General features: G+C 37.2%; 1 protein-coding gene and 1 long non-coding RNA gene across 2 annotated transcripts in view; both read right to left on the bottom strand.

Moving 5' to 3' along the window:
• Positions 1-18,836: 18,836 nt before the first annotated feature.
• The window catches only part of LOC310640274, a 367,510-nt gene continuing 360,070 nt past the window's right edge, over positions 18,837-26,276 (bottom strand). Inside the window, exon 2 of the long non-coding RNA XR_014492514.1 lies at positions 18,837-21,004. This is a non-coding gene — a long non-coding RNA (uncharacterized lncRNA). The remainder of the gene's footprint in view (positions 21,005-26,276) is intronic.
• PDXK (pyridoxal kinase) overlaps positions 18,837-26,276 on the bottom strand; it is a 49,308-nt gene continuing 41,868 nt past the window's right edge. The window contains exon 12 of the mRNA XM_083362465.1: positions 18,837-23,646. The gene's annotated coding sequence lies outside the window, so the exon portion shown is untranslated. The remainder of the gene's footprint in view (positions 23,647-26,276) is intronic.

The raw sequence follows: 26,276 nt of genomic DNA, 5'->3' as shown, positions 1-26,276 counted from the left end.
TAGCAGTAGCCTACATTCTATGTATATGAATGCTTATTAGGGCTTTCACACACACCCCCAGCAGCATTATTACAAAGTCAGCTTATTGCCCCCAACAATCTGGGTCCTCATTTTACCTACCTCGGAAGGATGGAAGGCTGAGTCAACCTTGAGCCTGGTGAGATGCGAACCTGCACTAATTGCAGGCAGCTGGTGTTACTTAAGGAGGCATTAGCCCACTGCTCCACCAAGGCTCTGTTAAGGCTCAATTAAGCAAAAGTCTATCTTCTCTGGTGTTATTGGGTTGGCTAGCAAATCAGATAATTTTTGGGAACTAAATCCATCTTTCTTAGTCCAGAATAGAATAGAATAGAATAATAGAATAGAATAGAATAGAATAGAATAGAATAGAATAGAATAGAATTAGAATAGAATAGAATAGAATAGAATAGAATAGAATAGAATAGAATAGAATAGAATAGAATAGAATAGAATAGAATAGAATAGAATAGAATAGAATAGAATAGAATAGAATAGAATAGAATTCTTTATTGTCCACATATAAAGAACACATAAAGAATTTGTCTCTGGTGCATAAGCTCACAGTGTGCATATAACAGCAAGTAATAGGTCATAGATCATAAAGTTACAATTATTAATCATAAGTATCAAACAAAAATTGATAAATCATAAGAAACCAATAGGAGAAAATAGGGAAGATGAGAAAAAAATGAGAAATTAGACAGTGATATGGGAATTAAGTGCTCAGTGATGGCACGGGGGAGGGGAGAAACTTTCTATCATTTATAGATGAATGATAAAGATGATTAATAGTTTTTACTTGTTAAACCCACTGTTGATGACATAGGCTAGCTTTGAGAGACTTCCATATGTTATCAGGGAAGGAGCCACCTCCCTTTTATGCAGGTGTGCAATATCATCACAAAAACAAAAGGTGCAGGGCTTACATCACAATGTTGCAACACTGCTTTAGTTTTGTTGTCCTCTTGCTCTGCCCTGCCATGTCCCCATAGACTTGTTTGTTAAGTCACTGGAAAGGATGCTCCACTTGAGAAATAGATTGTTTTTTTTTAATCTACTGATAAAAGAAATAATTGCTTGCAGGCCTGGAATAGACCGTACATTTTGGAAGTGGAGCCAAAAAAGCAAACAAACCCACCATAGTCTTTAAAAGTTGTACTCAGGGTAGGACCAGAAAAAAAATTAAACTTGATTTCATTTCATTTACAATGAATTAAAATTGTAACTACAGGTAATCCTCGAATTATGAGCGTTCATTTAATGCTCATTCAAAGTTATGTGATGAGCGCCCTCTAGTGCTTACGAGCAAGTCCCAAAATTATGAGTATTGCAGCACCATAGCAGTTGTCCATCCTTACGAGCGACCGCAGTGGCTCTGCAACACTCAACTGGGTTATTCCCTCCCTCGCTCCCTGCCCCTGCCGCGGGTCTCCCTAGGCACCAGGTCTTCACCCTGCGAAGATGGAGAATCTTCACTTTGTTGACTGCTCCAGGCCTTTGGCTTATTTGCAGAGAATGGAGGCCTCAAATAACGCAAGATGACGCGAGATCAGTGGAGCGAGATCTCACACTACTGATCTCGTGTGATCTCATGGTTTTTTAGGCCTCTGTTTTCTGCAACAGAAAACCAAACTGAAGCCAAGAGATGCTTCAATGTGCCTCCAGAAGCTGGATCCGGGCTCCGGAGGCCTGGAAAAGACCTCTGCCGCCCAGACCTATGGTCGGGGAGCAATTTTGCGGCCCCCATGCATCCTGATACAGGCTCCGGAGACCTAGAAAAGACCTCCAGAGACTGGATCCATGGCCACGGAGCAATTTTACCGCCACCCAGCTCTCTTTTCCAAACCTCCGGAGCCTGGATCGTGCCAGGGGCCCTGCAAAATTGCTCCACAGCCATAAATACCGTGTTTCCCCAAAAGTAAGGCCTACCACGAAAATAAGTCTTGCTTGATTTTTAAGGGTGGGCCTAATATAAGCCTTACCCCCAAAATAAGCCCTAGTTTTGGAGCAAGGCACACACCTAAAAATCAAGCTAGGGCAGCGGTGGGGGGTTGGACTGCCCCACGCACCCCACTTACCTTTCAGCCAGGCCTCTCCTGGCTGGCCCACCGCAGAAGAAGTGGGCTGGCTGAGCGGGGCAGTCAGTGCCGGAGGTGAGTATAAAAGACATCTCCCCCAAAATAAGACCTGGTGCCTCTTTTGGAGGCAAATAATAATAATAAGACCCAGTCTTATTTTTGGGGAAACACAGTAAGTACTGTACTCTATTCTGTCACCTCTGTTCTATAATAGATGGGTAACTATGTTATTTCATTGCAGCACAATTTAACAACAGTCCTCTGGCACCCTGGAAACTAATTGATATTTGTGTTTCATAAGTATTTGTTGAATCATATGGATAAAATCAGCATCAAGTATGTGTGATGATAAACCTGTAGTTAAAAATCCCATAAAAACAGTTAGTTTACCGAATAACATGCAGAAAGGCTGAGTTTTCATTGAGAGCAATTGGGAAGGAAAAATTTCATCCTCTTTTATGCAGTTACAAGTATAATAAAGCTTCCCTTCCCCTACTCTTGCTATTCGTGTTAGAAAACAAAATCCATTTGGCACCGAGGAAGCTTTTAAAAGATTAATCCTCACAACTAAAAGCTAGAAGGAATTTGATAGTCTTTGAGGTGACATGAAATCTTTGCTGCATTTACCTCCTGTAAAACATATACACAGCAGGATCGTACTGTAGGAGGAGAATTGCGATAGTTTATGGTAATCAAAAATCAGGAGGAACTTTGTGAACTACAACTCACTCATATACACGAAGGAGCTAAACTGATGTGGCATTTAAATTAGAATGAGGTAGAGGGAGGAAAGGGCAGTGAAGACAGAACAGTTACACAGTTACTTTCTAAAATCTTAAATAGGAGAATACTCAATTTAGGTATGTTAAATTTAGAACTAAGTCTAGTGAATACAATATAATTTACTCCAAATTGTATGTTCAGAACTCTATACACCTGTCAATATCAATCCAGAAAATATCCAGGATTTTCAGTACTCATAGGTGCAGCTAAGTATTTGGTTTACTTACCTAGATTGATGTGGAACAGTTTGGGTTAATTTTGCAGTGTATTGCAGATGGCTTAAGATAATTTTGTTAGTTCAGTTTTGCAAGTTCTGTCAGAGGATTTTTCTTGTTTTCCAATCCTTTTGTCAAAAGCAAAGAGCCTGGGTGGCTTATATATACAGTATATGCATATACCAAAGACCGAGCGATGGTGATGACCTATAAAGCCCTAAATGGCTTGGGTCTGGATTATCTGAGGGAACACCTGCTGCCGGCATCAACTTCCCATTGTCCTGTGTGCTCCCACAGGGAGGGCCTTCTTAGGGTACCGCCGGTAAAGGATTGCCGGCGGGTGACTCCCAGAGAGAGGGCCTTCTCTGTGGGTGTGCCTGTCCTCTGGAACCAACTTCCGATGGAACTTAGGACTGCCTCCGACCTCCGCTTATTCCGCCGGGACCTGAAAACTTGGCTCTTTGAGCTGTCGGGCCTAGACTGAGGGGTTTTAATTGGGTTTTAATGTTTTAACTTTTAAATTTTGGGCTCTAAATTTAATTAACTGTTTTAATTAACTGTTTTAAATTTTTTAACTTTTGTATGGTATGATTTTAATTGCCCTGTAAACCGCCCTGAGTCCTATGGGAATAGGGCGGTATATAAGTTAAATTTAAAAACAAAACAGAGTGATGGAGCGTGTTTGTCCTCCTTCCCTCTAGCTCTTCTTCTTTGCTTTTATTTTTATTATTATCACCATTATCAAATTTATTTGCTGCCCATTTCAGGACCGCTTCTTTTATGCATTGGTGTCTCATCTCAAAGAAATGTATGCAGTTTCATTCCAACATTCACAACATTTCACTTATAAGAGAGTGTTCTAGCGTGCAACTATTGGAAAGATATCAATGGTTACATTGGGTGGGGGGAGGTGGGGGGAGAATGGAGTGGTAGATAAGTCATTCTCTGACTGGATCCACACATTGCAGGATGCTGTAATATTATTGCAACCATTTTTCTTTATCCATTTTTCTTCTATTAGGGTGCTCACCTATCATGGTAGAATTCTTATCCCCTATGGTGACCAGGTTAGTTGCTGAACACAGGACAAAATCTGATGGGGAAAGAAAGCTGAGATGGGAATATGAGATGGAGGCCTATTATAAAACCGACTCCTATGAAGAGCGCATTGCACATTATACTTTGTGCTAAACTATAATGTGATTTGTTGGGTTTGAATGTTATGCAGTCCTAGCCATTGTGATTACTATGCCAGCATGTAATGGTGCAACATTATTTATCAGATTACTTGATCTTTCTTGCAGCAAAGTCTTCAGAAGTCAATCCTACTTACACTCTAAGAAATGGGTATATTTCATTATTGTGTATATTTTAGTCATTAAAAGATTCTGCCCAAATGGCATATAATATATTTCAATGCAATTGCAACACACCATAACAAGCTCATAAAGCTATAAATCAAAGTTATGTAATGTGAAGAATCAATCAGAATTAAACATCAGCAGCAAAATAGCATGCATAGCAAAGAAGGGCATATAGGATTTAAAATACACTTTCAGTAAAAGCCAAAGAAAATAAATTAGATATAAAACCCTAAGTTAATTATAATGCCACTATTGAGAAGGCCCACCAATCTTGAAAATCTTAAAAGGCAGGTCAACAAATAGGTCCTCCAATTATAATTTTGACAAATGGTGGGATTTTTAATAATGTGGCTATATATAATTGCAGTGTTACATGTATAAGACTGATTTGGTTCAAACAAAGCCATGAGATACATAGATAAAGCCATGAGCTGTTCAAACATTGTTTATTCAATAAATTACATTTGATTGTGTTTGCAGAACATGCTAAACCATAAACTGTGGTTTTCAAATAAAAATACTTTATAGAACACAAAGTCAATAAAGCCAATAAACACTGGCTGCACTTTATGTAACATGTTTTAATTGGTTTGGTAGAATGTTTTAATTGCTGGTTTTATTATATTTTACCCAGAGTTATTTTGTGTGAAATTGGGTTGGGGGGGGGGCTATATAAATTTGACAAGCAAATTATCGGTGCAAAACCAAAACCAGTGACTATGCCACCTATTCATCAATGAGTTGCCAGAAGCTCTGGAAAACTTAATTTCTTCCATTTTTGTTTTTAATGTTTAAAATATATCAGTTGTGTTGCATTGCAGTTCTTTCTGGTTTTTTTTAAACCTTTAGTACAGGTAAGCCCCTCAGGTACAACATTAGTGAACATTCACAAGTACAAATTTACCCCCAAAAGTGTGCTTACACAAGGAGTTCAAAATTGCGAGCAAGAAGACACCTCTGCAGTCATGTGACCTGTGCATGACATATCTGTCCCGCGGGCCGCCAGTTTGACACCCCTGCTTTACAGGTAAGAGTCTTTCAGATTCCTGCTTGTCATTTAAAGCCCATTTGTGGAATCCAACTAAGTAACAACAGAATAACAGGGTTGGAAGGGACCTTGGAGGTTTTCTAGTCCAACCCCCTGCTCAAGCAGGACAGCCTATACCATTTCAGACAAATAGCTGTCCAATCTTTTTTAAAAAATCTCCAGTGATGGAACAGCCCATCACAACAGCCCATCATACCAGCATCAGTTTCCCATCGTCCTGTGCGCGCCCACAGGGAGGGCCTCCTTAGAGTTCTGCCGGTTAGAGATTGCCGGCTGGTGATTCCCAGGGGGAGGGCGTTCTCTGTGAGTGCGCCCGCCCTTTGGAATGAACTGCCGATGGAGCTTCGGACTGCCCCCGACCTTCGCTCTTTTTGCTGGTACTTAAAAACCTGGTTGTTCGAACTGTCTGGCCTGGACTGAGGGATTTTAAATTTTAAAGTATTTAATTAAATTATATTAAATTAATTTTAAAATTTTAATTTTATAGTTATTAGGAATTGTGGGCTTTACTAATTTAATTCTATTTTATTCTTTTTGTACTGTTTTAATTGCTCTGTGAACCGCCCTGAGTCCTTCAGGAATAGGGCGGTATACAAATTTAACAAATAAATAATAAATAAATAAATAAACTTCTAAAGGGAATCCATGATGGGCTGTCAGCTAAAACAAAGCAAGGCTATGACATACACTTGAAAGGAGAATGGGAAGCTTGTAATTGTGGAGTTTATCTGGCAAGAACAAAGAATGCTTATTCATAGGGAATATGCACATTTAAAGCTTGTAACAATTCTTGGTGGTTAGAAAGCTGATAAAGTAACAAAGAGTTAGGCATCTTGCAGCCCTCAGCTAAAAGTTAGAAATAGAGATGGTTTGGAGCAAATAAAATGTGTATTAGATCAGGGGTCCCCAACCCCCGGGCCATGGAGCGGTACCGGGCCGTGGCATGCCAGCAACCAGTCTGCACAAACAAGCAAAGCTCCATCTGGGGGATGCAGGCAGCACACAAAACCACGCGCTCTCCGGTCCATGGAAAAAACCTTTCTCCACGGAACTGGTCCTTGGTGCCCAAAAGGTTGTATTAGATAACACCTGAAGCAATCATTAGCCAGTGCTTGGGAATAGAGACGGTTAGAGACCAATAGAATAATTGTTAGATCATTACTAAAATGTTTATTATATGATATTTCTTATATATCCTGCCTTATCCGGCCTTCTGCTTTAGTGGAAATGAATAAAGCTTAATTCTCTGGTTTCAGGTTCCTAAACATTTTGGCACTTTTTTTCTTTTCTTGGAGTGCTTCAGTAAAAGAAAAGAAAACCTGCACCTCGTGTCTGGTGTTCTTCATTGGCCTCAGCACCAGCTTCAGACCCGAATTGGGGACAACACCGTTCCACTGGTTAATTATTCTCACTTTCAGGAAATTTTTCCTTAGTTCTAGGTTGGTTCCCTCTTCTTTGTGCCAACCCCTTAGTTATAATTCAACTCTTAGCTACATATATTCTCTTCTATTGAAAGTCTATTTGTTTTAATCAAAGGAGATAATGAGCTGGCTGAACACTATTTTAAGGCCTGCTAGTATAATTCAGTGGGATGCGGTGGCTCAGTGGGTTAGGATGCTGAACTTGTCAATCAGAAGGTCGGCAGTTTGGCGGGTCGAATCCCGAGTGCCGCGTAGTAGAGTGAGCGCCTGTTACTCGTCCCAGCTTCTGACAACCTAGCAGTTTGAAAGCACGTAAAAATGCAAGTAGAAAAATAGGGACCACTACGGTGGGAAGGTAACAGCGTTCCGTGTACTTTTGGCGAGTAGTCATGCCGGCCACATGACCACGGAGACGTCCTCGGACAAGCGCTGGCTCTTCAGCTTTGAAACGGAGATGAGCACCAGCCCCTAGAGTTGAAAACGACTAGCACGCAAGTGCGGGGAAACCTTTACCTAGTATAATTCAGAGGGCAGCTTTTCTTATTTGGATGAAAGTCAGATTTTAATGGGGATGGTTACTTGTGTTTCTATCATATTTGGCATAGTTTCGTTTTTATAACACTAGTTAAGACGATGGCCAGAAAAGATAAGGTATAGCATGTTTTGATCAAGGGATTTTTCAGCCAGAGCTGGTTTTGCTTCTCATTCTGTTGTGTGGAGGAAAGAACTGGAGTTCTATAGTTCCCTTTGTAAGTATTTTAAAATATATATATATATTTGGTTACTGTATGGTACTGTTTATTTGTAAGCACTTTGAAAAAAACTGCTCTGCTCCTTTTTAACTAGTGTATCTTGCAAACTATGATGTTTGTAAATACAGTACTTTGCAAAGATAAATTCTCCCACCCCACTTAGGGTGCCTGCTGGAGAGCTTTGCAGGGAAGAACTGATCCGTTTTTTTCCAGGCTGTGAGCTGGGAGCCCTGTGAATCTCCCCCACCCCACTTTGTGCACCTGCCTGGAGGCGCTTTAATTCCTGAGCCAAAGGCTTTTTGCACTACCTTGCCAGAAACAGCTGACAGGTGGCAGCAGTTGGAGGTTTGGTGCCAGAGCAGTTCAGTAGAACTATTATTTCCACTGAATTCCAGAGAGGTTTTAAGACTATCCAGTATAGTATTACTTCCTTGCCCTGTTCTGGTTAAAAGGAGAACAGTTTGGTTTGCCTCCTCCTAGTTATCTTAATATATTCTATCTGAAACAAAGAAATAATAGGACTTCAGAATCAATAATGTGCACTAGCCTTTAAAAATAGATCTCTCTGTATGACTGGAAAGAAGAAAATGCAGCAGCAAATGAGTAAAATGCAATTTGAATGCAGTTTTGTTCTCTCTCTCTCTCTCCCTCCCCCACCATAAAATCTTAACAATGATTTTAGAGTTTCTAGATTCCCTGCACAAGTGTGGGGAACTTCTGCTAAATTTATTATGTATCAATGTTTTCTTTCTTATTTTTTTTCTAAATCATGGTCTTGTTTGCCAGGCAGCACATGTACATAATTTCTTGAGTATTCTTATCAAATATTAGGGATACTCCTACTTTTCCCAGATGTCCTTGTCAATAAGTGTTACAGTTCCTCATATCTGGTGCTAAGCATGTTTGCACCAACTCTAATGCATGAGATGACTTATACCTTCTTGGGTGGCCTTGTCTCAAATCTTTCATTTATAACTAATTTTTTAGCCCTCAATCCTTAGGCTGAGCAAACAATTCCCAATTGTTCTATAAATAAAGGCACTAAAAATAGGACCATGAAATTAGTGTTTTAGATATACTTTTCTTGATCTGTCCTCTCTAAACTGTACAGGCAAATATGGGGTACTAGATGTTATCATGTATTGATTATGTCTTCCTCTGTTTGTAATGCTTGCATCTTTTTCCATTGTTTCTTCATAATATTTTTGTTTTCAGAGAAAGTCTGTTAAGAAGCAGCATCCATCTGGATGGACTTGTGAAGTTCTGTGTAGAATAGTATAATTGCTTAAAAAATACAATATTTTACTTATTGATGAACTGTAAAGACTTTAATGAAACATCATCATCATCATCACCATCATCATCATCATCATCATCATCATCATCATTATTATTATTATTATTATTATTATTATTATTATTATTATTATTATTATTATTATTGATGATGATGGACCTTGGAGGTCATCTAGTCCAAACCCCTGCTCAGGCAAGACCCTATACCATTTCAAACAAATGGTTGTCTAGTCTCTTCTTAAAAACTTCCAGTGTTGGAGCATTCACCACTTCTGGAGGCAGGTTGTTCCACTGGTTAACTGTTCTAACTGTCAGGAAGTTTCTCCTTAGTTCTAGGTTGCTTCTCTCCTTGATTAGTTTCCATCAGTTGCTTCTTGTCCTGCCTTTGGGCACTTTGGAGAATAGCTTGACTCCCTCTTCTTTGTGGCAGCCCCTGAGATATTGGAACACTGATATCATCTCACCCCTTGCCCTTCTCTTCATTAAACTAGACATACCCAGTTCCAGCAACCATTCCTTATATGTTTTAGCCTCCAGTCCCCTAATCATCTTTGTTGCTCTTCTCTGTACTCTTTCTAGAGTCTCAACATCTTTTTTACATCATGGTGATGCAGTATTCCAAGTGTGGCCTTACCAAGGCATTGTAAAGTGGTATTAATACTTCACATGAAGTATTTTAAAGGTTGATTATTAACACAGGAGAATTTGCTATTCCTCCTCCAAATTTCTGTGTAATCCATACACTGTCTCCTTCCTAGAGATAATTTATGTGTAATAGAAAAAGTAGATTATTTTATCATGTAAGCAATGTGGAGAAAGACTTTGATTTGAAATAATACATGCGTTTGGGATCGTTTGATGATACTGTATGTTTTTGGCACATAATTATACTGTATATCTTTTTTCTACACAAAAATTGTCTGTTAAAGAAATCATGTACAAAATGGCACTAAGGAGACCAATTAATGTCAACCCTCCTGAGAATATGTTTAATAAGAATGTGCCAAGTGAGAATAATTAAATTTGTTTTTCCTTATTACAGAAAGCAAAGTTAACTTCACTGTGTAAATACTAACATTGCAAATGGGAATGATAATTTAAAAAAATCTTTTTCTTTAAAGAAAAATGTCAAGTTACCTTTAAATGAAAAGGCACTGGACCTCTTGTATTCTGGATTGTACCCATTGTTTTGATATGTCAGATATCAGCCAGGCAGGCTGAATACTACCTATTTTAGAAGGAAGAAATCCACAGATCATTAGAACAAAAATCTCATATTTTGTGAATTGGCCCATGAGCTCAAGAAGTTCATCTCTAGCTTCTAAATACTAAGGGCAGCCCCTAAATAAAATGCTGGTCAAGTTTAAGTATTACAAAAGCAAGGGTGAAAGTTATCTAAATAATTAAAGAAAAGTTATTTGTGTTCATTTTGATCACATGACAAATCACGTTGATTTGTGTGGCTTTAACCTTAAGCAAATTCTATAACTGTAATTTACTCTCAGCTTACGGTACTTATTCTAGTCATGGCTATGCACATTGGGCAAACCCACTCACTCGTTTGTTTTTAGTTAAACTGCCAGTGGTTCTCCTAGAAAATAAAACGGAGCACAGATATTGCCCACACAGTTTTTGCAGCAGCAGCTCTGCTGCTTGAATTATATGGGGTGGTTTATTTTAAGAACAATGGGACCGGGAGGATATATTTCCCTAAACCTGCATGTAGGGATTATTACTCGGATCTGCCCTCGTATTTTGTGTTTTAACTCAGGAAGTACTGGTTAGCTAGAAGGAATGGGAAACATCAAACTGCTCCCCACAACAGTTTGCCATGGTTGCTAGCTACCTGCTCTTAATCCTAGTTTAGAAACCTATGGGAGTATGCCTAATGAAATCTGCCTGAAAATATAAGCTAACTTCCAGCTTTATAAATAAAGCTGACTGAAAATGAAACTCTGGATTGATACATACTCTGTTCATTGGTCTTTTAAACTCCCATACATTAAATTGCAACCTATTTCATGAACTTCTGTTGGAAATTCAAAGAGGACCTAATGGTCTTAAACACTGTAAACTGGCTTATTACTGTCCCGTGTACTGTAGTCGTTTTAGAAAGAATGGTGAACGCATCCATCTGTGCTCAATATCTTTTTAAAATGTCTGGTCCAATTCACTGAGATACATTAGCAGGGATATCTGCAGGGAGTCGAAAGTGTCAAGATGACACTACTGTATGTTCATAATGTGAATTATGTCCCACGTGGCTCTGTGAAAGTAGAAAGTAGATGAATACAAATGGGAACAAGTGTCATCTTCTGTCCATAATCAGTTCCTTTATCCTTTTGCTGAAAAGAAGCTAAACACAATGTATTTAAACTGTATTTTCTACTGCTCTGTTGTGCTTTTAAGATAACACTTTTGCTAAATATTAACAAAGGCAGATGGATTAAAGAGGTACCATACTGTTTTTCTAGAAGAGTAATTAATGTCCATCTTGTAGAATTTTGACATCTAATTTTGACATTACTGTATTCCAAAAATGTTCATAGACTACAGTTCATAAAATCCATACAAAATTGTCCTTGGTGTGGAAGATTACATATGTATCTAGTCAGTGGGAAAAGATGGTGGGAATAATAAACAGAGAGGTCTGTCAGTCTGGACCACTGAACTCTGAATACCAGCAGTAGATGTCAGCAAAAGAATTCTGAAATCTTTAGTTCTTGGCTGTATCTCATGGTCTTCTGCATCTGATAGGGATTACTATAATAATAATAATAATAATAAGTTGGAAGGGAGGTCATCTAGTCCAACCCCCTGCTAAGGCAGGAAACCCTATACCATTTCAGACAAATGGCTGTCCAGTCTCTTCTTAAAAATTTCCAGTGTTGGAGCATTCACCACTTCTGGAGGCAGGTTGTTCCACTGATTAATTGTTCTAACTGTCAGGAAATTTCTCCTTAGTTCTAGGTTGCTTCTCTCCTTGACTAGTTTCCATCCATTGCTTCTTGTCCTGCTCTCAGGTGCTCTGGAAAACAGCCTGGCTCCCTCTTCTTTGTGGCAGCCCATGAGATATTGGAACACTGCTATCATGTCACCCCTCACCCTTCTCTTCATTAAACTACACATACCCAATTCCAGCAACCGTTCCCTATATGTTTTCGCCTCCAGTCCCCCAATCATCTTTGTTGCTCTTCTCTGTACTCTTTGAGTCTTGACATCTTTTTTACATCGTGGTGACCAAAACTGGATGCAGTATTCCAGGTGTGGCCTTACCAAGGCATTGTAAAGTGGTATTAATACTTCACGTGATCTTGATTCTATCCCTCTGTTAATGCAGCCTAGCACTGTGTTGGCTTTTTTGGCAGCTGCAGCACACTGCTGGCTCATATTTAAGTGATTGTCCACTAGGACTCCGAGATCCCTCTCACAGTTACTACTATTGAGCAAGGTACCACCTATACTATACCTGTGCATTTGATTTTTCCTGCCTAAATGCAGAACCTTACTTTTTTCACAACTGAATTTCATTTTGTTAGATAGTGCCCAGTGTTCGAGTCTGTCCAGATCCTTCTGTATCTTAAGCCTATCTTCTGGAGTATTGGCTATTCCTGCCAGCTTGGTGTCATCTGCAAATTTGATGAGTTCCCCATCTATCCCCTCATCCAAATCATTGATGAAGATGTTGAAGAGCACTGGGCCCAGAACAGAGCCCTGGGGCACCCCACTACACACTTCCTTCCATGTAGATGCAGTTCCATTGAGGACCACACGCTGAGTACGGCCTGTCAGCCAGCTACGAATCCATCTGGTGGTGATGCTATCTAACCCACATTTTTCTATCTTATCAAGTAGTAGGTTGTGATCTACTTTATCAAATGCCTTAATGAAATCCAAGTAAATTATATCTACAGCATTCCTCTGGTCCACTAGTTTTGTCACTTGGTCAAAGAATGCAATAAGGTTTGTCTGGCACGATCTGTTTTTGACAAACCCATATTGGCTTTTAGTGATAACTTTGTTTGCATCAAGGTGTTCGCTGATTTGTTGTTTGATTATCTTTTCCAGAATCTTCCCAGGTATTGAGGTCAGGCTCATAGGTCTGTAGTTTCCTGGATCTATTTTTTCCCCTTTTTTGAACATGGGAACTACATCAGCTCTCTTCCAGTCCTCTGGCAGTTCCCCAGTGCTCCAGGATGTTTGAAAAATATAGTTCAGTGGTTCTGAGGTCATGTCTGACAGTTCCTTGAGAACTTTGGGGTGTAATCCATCTGGTCCTGGTGATTTGAACTCGTCTAGGCTGGACAGGTGCTTACGTACCATTTTCTTTCCTATCTTAACTTGCGTTTCTATTCTGTTTTTTATGGTACTGGTTTTGGTAGGTTGGACTGTTTTTTCCCTTTGTGTAAAGACAGATGCAAAAAACGAGTTAAATAGTTCTGCTTTCTCCCTGTTGCTTGTCACCTTCTTGCCACTTTCCCCCACTAATGGACCAATCATTTCCTTAACTTTTTTCTTGTTTCTTATATGTTGGATCCAAGTTGACCCTTCTAGATCAGAAACGAGCTTCTCTCTTCTACAAATAACTTCACTTTTTATTATACCTTTACGGACCAAGTCATTGAAAGGCCATCCTCTTACGTAATAAAAATGGTCCATTTCTCCATGTATCTTTGTGGATATTCATCTGCAAGGAAGAACTATGTTCTTTTGAAATGCAAAGAGTAGAATAAATACAGATAATAACCACTGAGCCACTTTAGGACACAGCTTCAGCATAAAACCATGTCTTCAAGTGGCACTAAAGAATTAAATTTCCCAACAAGCATCTTGAAGCTACCAAATTTGAATGACACCGAGTTCGATGAACTAATAAAATGAGGGGTAAAGATTCCTCCACTCAAACAAACACCAGGGCAAGAAAAGGGAAAATATAGGTGTGTGGAGTGGATGGCATGGTAAGGCATAAGCCTACATGCAATTTATTTAATAAAACTGTGTTTCTTAAACACAGGATCCCCCAAGACCCTCTCTTGACTCCTTGAAATCAAAATTATTTACCAGTTTATGTTGAAAAATAACACAATTAAATACAATTAAAATCACATCAAACAATTGTGAGAATTGCTAGTGGCAGTGAAGATGCCAATTTTATTTTTAATACAGTAAATATTGATAAATATAATCCATATGAACAAATGCTCTTTTGAGGTCCTCCATAATTTTTAAAAACGGGAAGAAACTTTTCCTCCTGAAAGAAAAAAAAATTCAGAAGCACTGTAATAAAAAATCTGCTAAATCTGAGTTTTAGACTGTGGTGCAGAAAATTACAATTTGCCCATCCTTGTCATGCAACGAATGATGACTTCTACTTTAATGCAAAATTCATACTCGTCTAGAGTTTTCACCAACAGTGTCCTAAACAAGGTAAAGGTAAAGGTTCCCCCGCACATGTGTGCTAGTCGTTTCCAATTCTAGGGGCCGGTGCTCATCTCTGTTTCAAAGCCGAAGAGCCAGCGCTTGTCCGAGGACGTCTCCGTGGTCATGTGGCCGGCATGACTGGACGCCAAAGGCGCACAGAACGCTGTTACCTTCCCACCGGAGTGGTCCCTATTTTTCTACTTGCATTTTTACGTGCTTTCGAACTGCTAGGTTGACAGAAGCTGGGACGAGTAACAGGCGCTCACTCTGCTACGTGGCAATTTGAACACACAGTGGCAGTATTGTAGCATTTATATATCCAAAAGGTTTGTGGGGGGTTTTTTGGGCTAGAGTTAAAAATTAGGCCCTCCCAAGTACACTCCATCAACCAACACCTAGAATCATTAGTCTTGCTATTTGAAGATAGTGGTCCAGAACACTTGGAAAAGGCTAGTAGGTTTTGCATATGACAATAAAAAAACTATAAAATATCAATGCACTGCATAATACAAATACAGTTTTAAATGAAGCACATTAGGTATTTTCATAGTTGCAAGATCATGTGCTATTTAACAATGGTCAAATAGGAGGATGATAGTATTAAGTAGGATGTGAGAGGTAAATAGGTAGGAAGATGTAGTTCATTGTTAAGAATGATCAGTTAATGCTACCTGAATCCATTTGATTTATAGCAGTGACCAAGAAATTCTGCTTCAGTGTATAGTTAGCTAAATTCCAGTAATCCTGTGGCAGGAAGGATGGTTTCACACATACTACAATAAATCATGATTTTCTTGATCTGTTCTTGGCAGGTTATGTGCAAACCCATCTATCGACCCACCAAACTGCCGACCACCTGGTCGACAAGCTCAGCCTCCTAACCCACTGAGCCACCGCGTCCCTTTATACCTTAGTTAACTGACTAGCAAAAAGTTCATCTATTTCCTCTGTTTGGTTGGGCGGCCTATAGTATACACCTATGGCAATGTCATTTTTCCCCCTTTTATATTGACCCAAATACATTCAAGTTTACAGTTTTCATCATTGTTGTGCTCTATTTCTGTAGAGATAAAGTTATTTCTTATATATAGAGCAACTCCACCTCCTCTTTTGTTTAGTCTATTTCTTTTAAATAATTTAAATCCCTCTAGCTGTGTGTTCCATTTGTGGGTTTCGTCTCACCATGTTTCTGTAATGGCAACAATATCATATCCGCCCTCATTTACCTGAATATATTTATTTAAAATATATACTATATTTTATTTAGTGCTAAATGGGAATCAGGATCCTTGGTTTATTCCTCTCCAAACATATTAACATCACGAAGGTGCTTTTTTACTCTTTCTCTATCTTGTGCATGGACACAGACATATATTCATAGCAATTGTGTTCATATATCTTATCAAGCCATTATGCCAAGTTTACAAACGGCGATAGATGGGTTTGCACATAACCTGCCAAGAACAGATCAAGAAAATCATGATTTATTGTAGTATGTGTGAAACCATCCTTCCTGCCACAGGATTACTGGAATTTAGCTAACTATACACTGAAGCAGAATTTCTTGGTCACTGCTATAAATCAAATGGATTCAGGTAGCATTAACTGATCATTCTTAACAATGAACTACATCTTCCTACCTATTTACCTCTCACATCCTACTTAATACTATCATCCTCCTATTTGACCATTGTTAAATAGCACATGATCTTGCAACTATGAAAATACCTAATGTGCTTCATTTAAAACTGTATTTGTATTATGCAGTGCATTGATATTTTATAGTTTTTTTATTGTCATATGCAAAACCTACTAGCCTTTTCCAAGTGTTCTGGACCACTATCTTCAAATAGCAAGACTAATGATTCTAGGTGTTGGTTGATGGAGTGTACTTGGGAGGGCCTAATTTTTAACTCTAGCCCAAAAAACCCCCCACAAACCTTTTGGATATATAAATGCTACAATACTGCCACTGTGTGTTCAAATTGCCACATAGCAGAGTGAGCGCCTGTTACTCGTCCCAGCTTCTGTCAACCTAGCAGTTCGAAAGCACGTAAAAATGCAAGTAGAAAAATAGGGACCACTCCGGTGGGAAGGTAACAGCGTTCTGTGCGCCTTTGGCGTCCAGTCATGCCGGCCACATGACCACGGAGACGTCCTCGGACAAGCGCTGGCTCTTCGGCTTTGAAACAGAGATGAGCACCGGCCCCTAGAATTGGAAACGACTAGCACACATGTGCGGGGGAACCTTTACCTTTACCTTGTTTAGGACACTGTTGGTGAAAACTCTAGACGAGTATGAATTTTGCATTAAAGTAGAAGTCATCATTCGTTGCATGACAAGGATGGGCAAATTGTAATTTTCTGCACCACAGTCTAAAACTCAGATTTAGCAGATTTTTTATTACAGTGCTTCTGAATTTTTTTTTCTTTCAGGAGGAAAAGTTTCTTCCCGTTTTTAAAAATTATGGAGGACCTCAAAAGAGCATTTGTTCATATGGATTATATTTATCAATATTTACTGTATTAAAAATAAAATTGGCATCTTCACTGCCACTAGCAATTCTCACAATTGTTTGATGTGATTTTAATTGTATTTAATTGTGTTATTTTTCAACATAAACTGGTAAATAATTTTGATTTCAAGGAGTCAAGAGAGGGTCTTGGGGGATCCTGTGTTTAAGAAACACAGTTTTATTAAATAAATTGCATGTAGGCTTATGCCTTACCATGCCATCCACTCCACACACCTATATTTTCCCTTTTCTTGCCCTGGTGTTTGTTTGAGTGGAGGAATCTTTACCCCTCATTTTATTAGTTCATCGAACTCGGTGTCATTCAAATTTGGTAGCTTCAAGATGCTTGTTGGGAAATTTAATTCTTTAGTGCCACTTGAAGACATGGTTTTATGCTGAAGCTGTGTCCTAAAGTGGCTCAGTGGTTATTATCTGTATTTATTCTACTCTTTGCATTTCAAAAGAACATAGTTCTTCCTTGCAGATGAATATCCACAAAGATACATGGAGAAATGGACCATTTTTATTACGTAAGAGGATGGCCTTTCAATGACTTGGTCCGTAAAGGTATAATAAAAAGTGAAGTTATTTGTAGAAGAGAGAAGCTCGTTTCTGATCTAGAAGGGTCAACTTGGATCCTCATGAAACTGCCAGATGCTGAGTCAGATCCTTGTTGGACTTCCTCCAGTCTCTCTCTAAACACACAAAACTAAACAAAACCCTGAGGAACTTCTCATCAGAATTTGAAAGTTTCTTTCACCTTCCAGTCCTTTCTTGGTCCTCAACCTCTCCTGATTCCTCACATTTCTTCATAAGAGTTTGAATACCACATCTTGACTATCCAGTTTGCCTGCTGTTTTCCCTTGGAGATTGGCCTTGCTGATGTAAAAGTATGATTTTATGCCTGTCCAACTCTGTGATCTTTGGCATTTTGACTAGAATGATGTGACTGAAATTTAGACTTATACTCATGCGGCATGTGTCTATACTGTATGTAATGCTTAAGCATGTCTTGCACAAACCTGGTGTAATAGACCTTTTTTCCTCAAGCAGTCAATTTGGCATAAAATAGTAGGACACATAAGAGATGTTTCCAATGACAACACTTAGTTTAATTTCATTTAGGTTTATGGGACCAGATGGTTGCTGTTGCTCACGCGTAAGGTGAGGCCACACTACATATAGCCTATGCAAGCTGGGTTTTTCCCCTGCTTTTTCCTATTTTTGAATACTGCTTACAAATTTCCTGTATTTTCTGGTTGTATTCTAAGAAGGAGACTGAGCCATAATTATATATGGTCATTATACCATTGCTACAACAAATCTAATGGTGACCTAAGACTTTTGCATAGTACGGTATTTCTGGAGAGAGAAGAGGGATGTTATCCATATATCCTCTATCCATATATTCTCTATGTACTCATGAATACACCCACCTGTGGAAAGAGACCCTCAAATTTTAATCCATAATTTAATGAAAAATGTGCCACCCACAGATAAACCAATTATGAAAATTAAAACATAGAAAAATTTGAGGGTCAGCTTATCTGCAAGTGGCACATTTTTCATGGTATACTAGTTAAAAACTCTTGGGTGGGCTTTGTGTAACCTGTAATGCAAAAGATAATTCTTCCCTTGAGGAAGAAAATAGAAAATTAATACACCATAATATTCTTCTTTTTGATTATTTTATAGCATCTAATGTAGAAAATTGGAGGCTTTTTAAAAATGCTTTTACCTGGTTCCATTCTTTTATGATTACATCTACAGAAATATATATATATATATATATATATATATATATATATATATATATATATATATATATATATATATATATATATATATATATATATATATATATATATATATATATATATATATATATATTCTCCCAGAAAATAATTTTCTTTTTATATACTTCAATTTTTTTTGGACAGGAATATGTGTCTCATTAATTTGAGCAAACTTACAAAGTACATCCCAGAGAATCGTAACATCAGTAGCTGACCTATTAAGCTTCATTTTCACGAAGCACAAGACTTAGGAGATTCCATTTTTTTAAAAAGTACTTAAATAGATTAACCATTGCACTTTGTTCAACAGGAATTAAATCTTGTTCTTCAATTAGATTGTTCATTGACTTTATTATCTTTCTACTTATTACATATTTTAGCATGTAAACTTTACTACAAAATGGATAAAAGTCACATGTGCCAAACCAGAAAATATACAAACAACATTCTTCATAGGGACAGTGGCCACTAACAGTTATACACAACTGCACATCACATAGATTCTTTTTTCTGGAATAAAAACAATTTGTCTACTTATTGTCCCTACAACTCATGAACAATTAATAAGAAGTATAAACATAGAACCATTTGATTTCTTCAATACAAAGCACTACACAAATGTCATAGACATAGAAAGTTTGCTCGCAAATATTCTCCATTTCATATTTTAGAGCTAAAAATATATTTCAAAGGCATCTTTATTTATTAAATCCATCTAGGGCTGTTGGGATTGATTGAACTCTCTTTTTTATTTCCACAGCCACCTTCTCCTATCCAGTTTTGCAGCTTTACATTCTTAGAAGAAGCTGATGTGATGTACTGTAGCTGAGACCTAAAATTGTACAACTGTCTATAAAAATATATAATTTTATTTCCCTTGCTGAAGGCCTGCACTGCTAAGCCTTCAATTTCTACGTTAATTTCATGTACATAGAACTTCAAAACACACACAGAGTACACATGCCACATTCTTTTAGACACAACTATTATTCTAATTAGCAATGCAATGAAAGGCAATATGTCAAGGATACACATAATTCCACTTATTAACATATGGCACAATTTAGCAGTTTCTTTATGTGCTTCCTCTACTTTTGTGTTCTTTAAATGCATCCAAACCATGATTTTAATACAAATCTTAAGTTCAATAATACATTTTTGCTCAAAAAGGCAGGCAAACTTGGAGTACTAGGTGCCAGTTGCACATGTCTCAATTGTCTTTGCATGGCATCATCGAGACCTAGGACTAGAATTTTAGAAAATAGTATATGCAGTTGGCCAAAATATCGCACCCTTCTTCATAGCCTCACTTTAACCAAATGGAAGCAAGAAGGTAATCTGTTTCTTTGCTATGTTATTTCCTTTTTATATTTTGCCAATTCCACCATAAACACTATTTCTGTTCTTTTAGGTTTTATTTTAAGGACTAAATTTTACACTTCTTAAAAATCTGAGAAGGCACAAATGCATTTGCATGTGTAGCATCCCTAAAGGAGGAAGTTCAATATTCTAATTAAGCTGGAATTCTGATGCCATTTCCCATGCAGGTGATCTAATAACTACTCAACACCTAACACAGTTTTTTTTTACAGTTTAATGAAATAATTCAATAAGGTTCTCAAATTGCAGCTTTGTTCAATTAGCACTCCAAGTCATGTTACCTTGTGATTAATATTATGATTTAAGTTTGTACAGGATGATCTCTAACTATGGTCCATTTGAAAAGGAAAAATATTAGGCCACAGTTTACATCACAAACAGACATGGTCCACAACATTTCAAGTTTAAAAGCAGGAGACTCTTGGGAAAAATGGAACAAGAGGGGTCTATTAATTAGTTGATATTGCTGGCTCTGGCTCTAGTATTCTTTTCCCACTAGAAGTTTCCAGTCCTTGTAAATGCAGATATTTGTGTAAGCAGCTCACAGAACAGAATAACTGATCATTAATATAGTCAAAGTTTCTGCATACTTTTTCCCAACTATCTTCGTACTGAATATGAGATTGCAAAAGTAATTTAACATAGTAGTAAGCACTGATCAAACCCCTACCCTTTGCCTTAATCTAAAGGCCATGGGCTATTGCTGAGATTAGAACCACCAAATCAACAATGATCAGAAGCAGGGAAAAACATTAAATTCATTGCTACACACCTGGCAATTTCTAAAGTTCAATTGTAGATTGAGTCACTTTGAATATCCCTATTTAATTTGTAAACATATCAAACTAGGTAGATGTGCAGAATATGTAGCGAAACGCTCATCCATTTTATTTGCACTTTATTAGGTGAAATCCTCATTACAAGGGCTACGTAGTCCTTTGGAATTGATCTCCAGAAGGTACTTTTGGTCCTGTGTGCAATAGTTTAAAACAGCAGCTTAGTCTTGGGAAACAAAATGGCTGACTTAATGCATTGCAGAGTGTTACCTTTGTGCTCAAGAATATTCCAAATGAAACATCCAAAGCTTTGTATAATTCTTCTCCATACAATTTAAAAGATACAGATAACCATGCCACTTTAGAATGAAAATGCTCATTCAGGGTAGTTTGGGCCCTTGTATGATCTCATGGGTATTTGAGTGTTGATTCTCTTTAGCCATTTCACATGCTGATAATGATCTTTAGCTACCATTCACATAATGATCTTCAATCATCATCCGCATGTTCACATCAAGTAATGAAATTAAATAAATAAAGGCCACCTGGTTTAACAGCACAATAAAACTAATCTGGTTTTGTTTGAGTTTGACATGGCTTGAAACAAAAAGAAAATCTAATCATAGTTATGCACAGTACTATTGAATAAAGATAATTTTATTACAATCTTTCTGCTATATATTATAAATCAAGAAACAAGTATGATCACAGTACCAGACAGACAATTATTAACACCACCCAGGCAAGATTACAGATCAGGGAACTCAACAAGGCAGTATCTTTAGCTAGAAATCTTGGTCCTCTAAATTCTTTGTAAAGTATTGCATTGATCAAATTTGCTGCATTTTGAATACAATTTGGTAAAGAAATATCAAAATAAAGCAGTTTTAATATATGTACATGCTTCTTGAAAGCATGTTAAAATGCAAGGATTTGTATGTTTTCACAAGTATGTTTCTACTTATTTTCTACATGTTATTTTATGTTCAGGGTTGTGAGAAACAATTGAATACATTAAAGTTAATTTAAACTTCATTTTACATGAATTTTGGTCCTGCTGACCCTAACCCTAGTAAAAGATTACAGTATGTGCAAATGTAGTAGAGGTTCCTTACTCAGTATATTTTAAAGAAAAAATAACTTCAGGAAGATAACTAATTGCTTAACCATTTCCCTGCTATTGATTTCTGTACATAACATTGTCATCTTCTGAAGCTATTTTGTTTAAAATCTAAGCATGCCAGAATTCAGTTACACATTTTTATAACATAATTAGCTTCTTATAAATCACAAACAATTCAAACCATAGTAATAAAAATTAGTTTCACAGATATACTGAAACGGTCCTTGCCAACATGTTATCAACACCATTCATTTTTGTTAAAACAACTACTAAAAAGTAGTAGCAGTTATTCAATTTAGTGTTATACGTCAACCTGATCATATTTCTGCCAGTATTAAAATACACACTATTTAACTTCTTTAATTTCAACATGTTTCTTATCCAGCTAGCCCACATCAGCTTTGTGTCCATGTGTCTCTGTATCTGTCTCTGTCTCTCTCTCTCTCTGTGTGTGTGTGTGTAGAGAGAAAGAATGAGTTTAGGTCCTTGCATTAAAGTATCTTAAGTTGCTGATGCTAAAAAAAGTGGTTCACACTTTAGGATAATGGCTAAAGCCAAGCCAAGAAACCACTTTATTGTTTGTATATTCAGCCAGTGAATTTGCTATAGTTTATGACAGGGACTAATAACCTTTAGAGATGGTGCATGCCATTATACAATCTCATACAATATTGAAGGTGCCAAGCACATAACTGCATATTTTTCATAATGCTAAAATGTCATGAGTTCCTGAGTTCCCACAAAAGAATGGTAAGATCCCATGTGAGAGCACAGCATTTAAAAAAAAAATTGCATTCTGGAGGATGTATTTAGAAATGTTGATGCCTGTGTGTTACCCTCACCTATGGATAAAGTAAACCCTTGCCTCTCTTCTGATCCATTTCACTGCTCTTTGGAGAAAAAAATGGACAGAGAAAAATGACTGGATACTGCCAGTGTCTCCTTTCTTTATTATCTCATTCTAGACAAAAACAGATGTGTGTGAACAGTGCTGGTGCCTAACGTGTATACTTGGGAAACAGTCATCTCTACTGTGTATATATTGAAACTCAGCTGAGGGTAACAATGACGTGGATGGGCCTGTAAGTAGGACAACTACTTTATGGAATATTCATTCCTTTAATTGAATGGGCTAACATTTAAAGTATTTGTGAGTAGCTTTGTGTACTTCTGATTCCAAAAGTATTTGGAACGTTGTTTAAAAGAAAAAACAGTCATAGGAAAACTGAATCAATGTTCCATGCAATATGTAGATGGATTGTATATATAACCAGATAATGTAAAGCAATTTAAAAAATCACAGTAACTACCAATGAACTGTGGTAACATACTAAACTTTTATATTTCCTTTTCTTTAGTGATTTCCTGTTGAGTCTCAAACATAAGAATCTATGTCTATAGCAGGAGCAACAGTGTAGGTTTGTCCTCAAAATTAAGGGAATGATTAAAATTAGCCAGCACAAAATTAAAAACACAAATAAATAATATTTAGTATTAAAATACATCATTTCAAAGTATTATTTAAAAATTTATTATAAAATGAAGATGATTGATTTTGAAGGGATCTTTTCTTTCCTCCAAAAGGAATATTTTGCTCTTTTCCAGACTAGCTGGATGACTGGCTAAGATTATAGTTGTACTGGCTTGCTGATTATTCTACAAGAGAAGGCATTTGAGAAGGTTTGACATAATTAAAATTCTGCATTGAATAAACATTCACTTTTTCTTTAAAAATAAAATGATTCTTATTTATCTAAAAAAAACACCTCAAATTCCAAATGCTCAGTTTGAGTTAATACATACTGGTTAATTTATGAGAAGGGAAAAGACAGCTAATTTTGTAAAAGACAAGTTAATTCTCCTAGAGAATTACCAGCTCAACTGGCAGCATATTTTTGATTATTGCAGTTTTAACTATTTATTTTTCTATGAAAGATGAAGAGCCTCAATATATTTGTCCCAGATTTAGGAATATTATGGCACTAATTCACCTACTAGGAGCATAGGGCAAGAATGATGATTGTCTATTTTCAAGTTTCCCTAAATTGTGAGTAGTGATATAAGTAGAATGCAACTTTATCCTTGATACATTCTGTACTCTTTTAAATGACCAGATAGGCTTAACAGATGTAAAGAAACTGTGTTCAGATTTTTCCCCCCAAAACTATATTCTCCCAGTCCAAATACTATGTTGGCTCTAGGTAGGGCAGTGAACACTGATATTGGATTTTTGTTTTTAAGTTAGAATGGCAATTGTTGACATAACTGCTTTGTTTGGTTCTGTTGGCAGGAATCTCATGCAGTAGTAGACTGTCACATTTCCTACATTTTAACTGCTTAAAGGTTATTTCATGGAAAAGGTAACAAGAAATAAATGATTGATTTCGGTCAATTATAGAATTTTTCCATACTTCAACAAGAGAGATTCTTTTTCAGATACAGACTTTGCCTTTTGATTTTATCTTAAAGGGAATGTATTTTTCTCAAAATATGTTTTAACACAAAACACATGTTTCTATTTTGTATTTTGCCTCCAACAATTAAAGAGTAGGTGAAAGAAATTCTTATTCAAAGTGGACATTCTGAAAAAGAGACAAAGAAAAAAAAAACCAAAAACCCAAAATGAAGTAAGAGTTCAGTTGGTCTAAACTCTTAAACAAAGCTTTTTCTATAGCAAACCATCTATCCAGTCAAGATATATCTGGATGATACAGAGATGTGGGAGACAGTATTGGAACCTCTTGTGCTTTGACCTGAAAACCTAAAATCAGAATTCTACCAAGATAAGGTTGATTCATCTAATGGAATGTTGAAAGCTGGATGAAGAAATGCTTTTTTCTCCAAAAGGGCTTATACTGGCATTTTCTAGTAAGAGAAGCAAATATGGCTTCCAAAACAGTGCAGTGTCTGGGAAGTGGTTCAAAATACCTTTTAGCTTCATATACAGATGCTATGATTGCATACTGAAAGGCTGGGACAGGGCGTGTAGGCAATATTTAGCCAATGTAGTTTATGAAAGCAGTCAATGATGTGCTATTGTTGTTTACATTTTAATTCTTTCCGCAGGCAAGACATGGGTAGTCTGAGTCTCTGCATCTGCTTACCGCCCATGCTGCTGTCATGCTTATCAAAGACATTAATGTCTACATATTAGTGAAATGCTATTCCAGAAGACAGAGAAGGTCTTATATTGCCCTAGCCCTAAAATAGGCCACAAGTGAGAAACTTGTTTGATGCTGAAGACCACTTTGGAGAAAGAAAAAAAAAATACCCTTCAGGTGTATGAAGGTTAGATCATTTAAATATTTTTAATAAATGAAAGTTAATAAATCTTTTAAGATTTTAAGAATGGAATTCACAGGTTAGTTCAAGAGTTTCACACATTAATGAGAACACTTTTGCAAGAATCTGAGTTTCAAAGATGTCCCAAGAAAAGGATATTTAATAGACATAATGAAAATACCCTGGTTACCTGTAAAGAAGAAGGATTGTGGATTGATATGATACCCTGTTTTTTTCTGTTCCATATTATGTATGGAATAATAAACAATGGGAGCAAATAAATAAGAGTTAAAATTAATTGTGCATGATCTTAAGACTAATAGTTAAAGAGAATCAAAGCTAATTTAATAATTTCAAAGAGATTGGGCAGTGTAGGGCTTCAGGGTTTAATCACTGTGGTTTAGGCAACAGGTTCCTGGTGCTTGGTTGACCACTGTGGCTGGTGTCTTCAGAGGCAGAGATGGCCACAACCACAGTTGCCAGTGAAACATCAGAAAATCTATTGTTTAGACTCTAGGCTATCATCTCTAGACCCTGAAGCCTGACACAGCACAAGAGATACTGGCCATGAAAGCCTACACCAGTATATTCAAGGAGATTAGTGCATGCAAAAGAATACAGACTCTACTGACTTCCAAAGTATTTAGGCATGTTTACATTTCACCGCAATGCACAACTGTTAATTATTTTAATGTAAAACATTAACAACTGTAAATCCATGAAGACTGGCCTGTACTGTTAATCAGTATTAATGGTCATTAAACCCCAAGAAAAATCTATGTTCCTTTCCAGAATGTGTGCAATGTTTTTGAAAGGGATAAAAACTGCAACAGCAATGCTTAGGGTGTTAAAACTCTGCTTCTGGTGGAACCGATTCATTTAGATGGTGCTTTAATTTAGTTCTCCATTCATAGAGAGTGAGGAATTCCCCTCACTCACAGCAATAAACAGTGAATTGGTCTTAATATGTAGCACTGTAGCCTTTCACTTCACTCCTAGTTGTC

The sequence above is a fragment of the Vipera ursinii genome, assembly GCF_947247035.1.
Source record: "Vipera ursinii genome assembly, chromosome: 4".
Classification (NCBI taxonomy): domain Eukaryota; kingdom Metazoa; phylum Chordata; class Lepidosauria; order Squamata; family Viperidae; genus Vipera; species Vipera ursinii.
The sequence above is the reverse complement of the archived record's forward strand: the minus strand, read 5'-3'. Positions and strand labels throughout refer to the sequence as shown.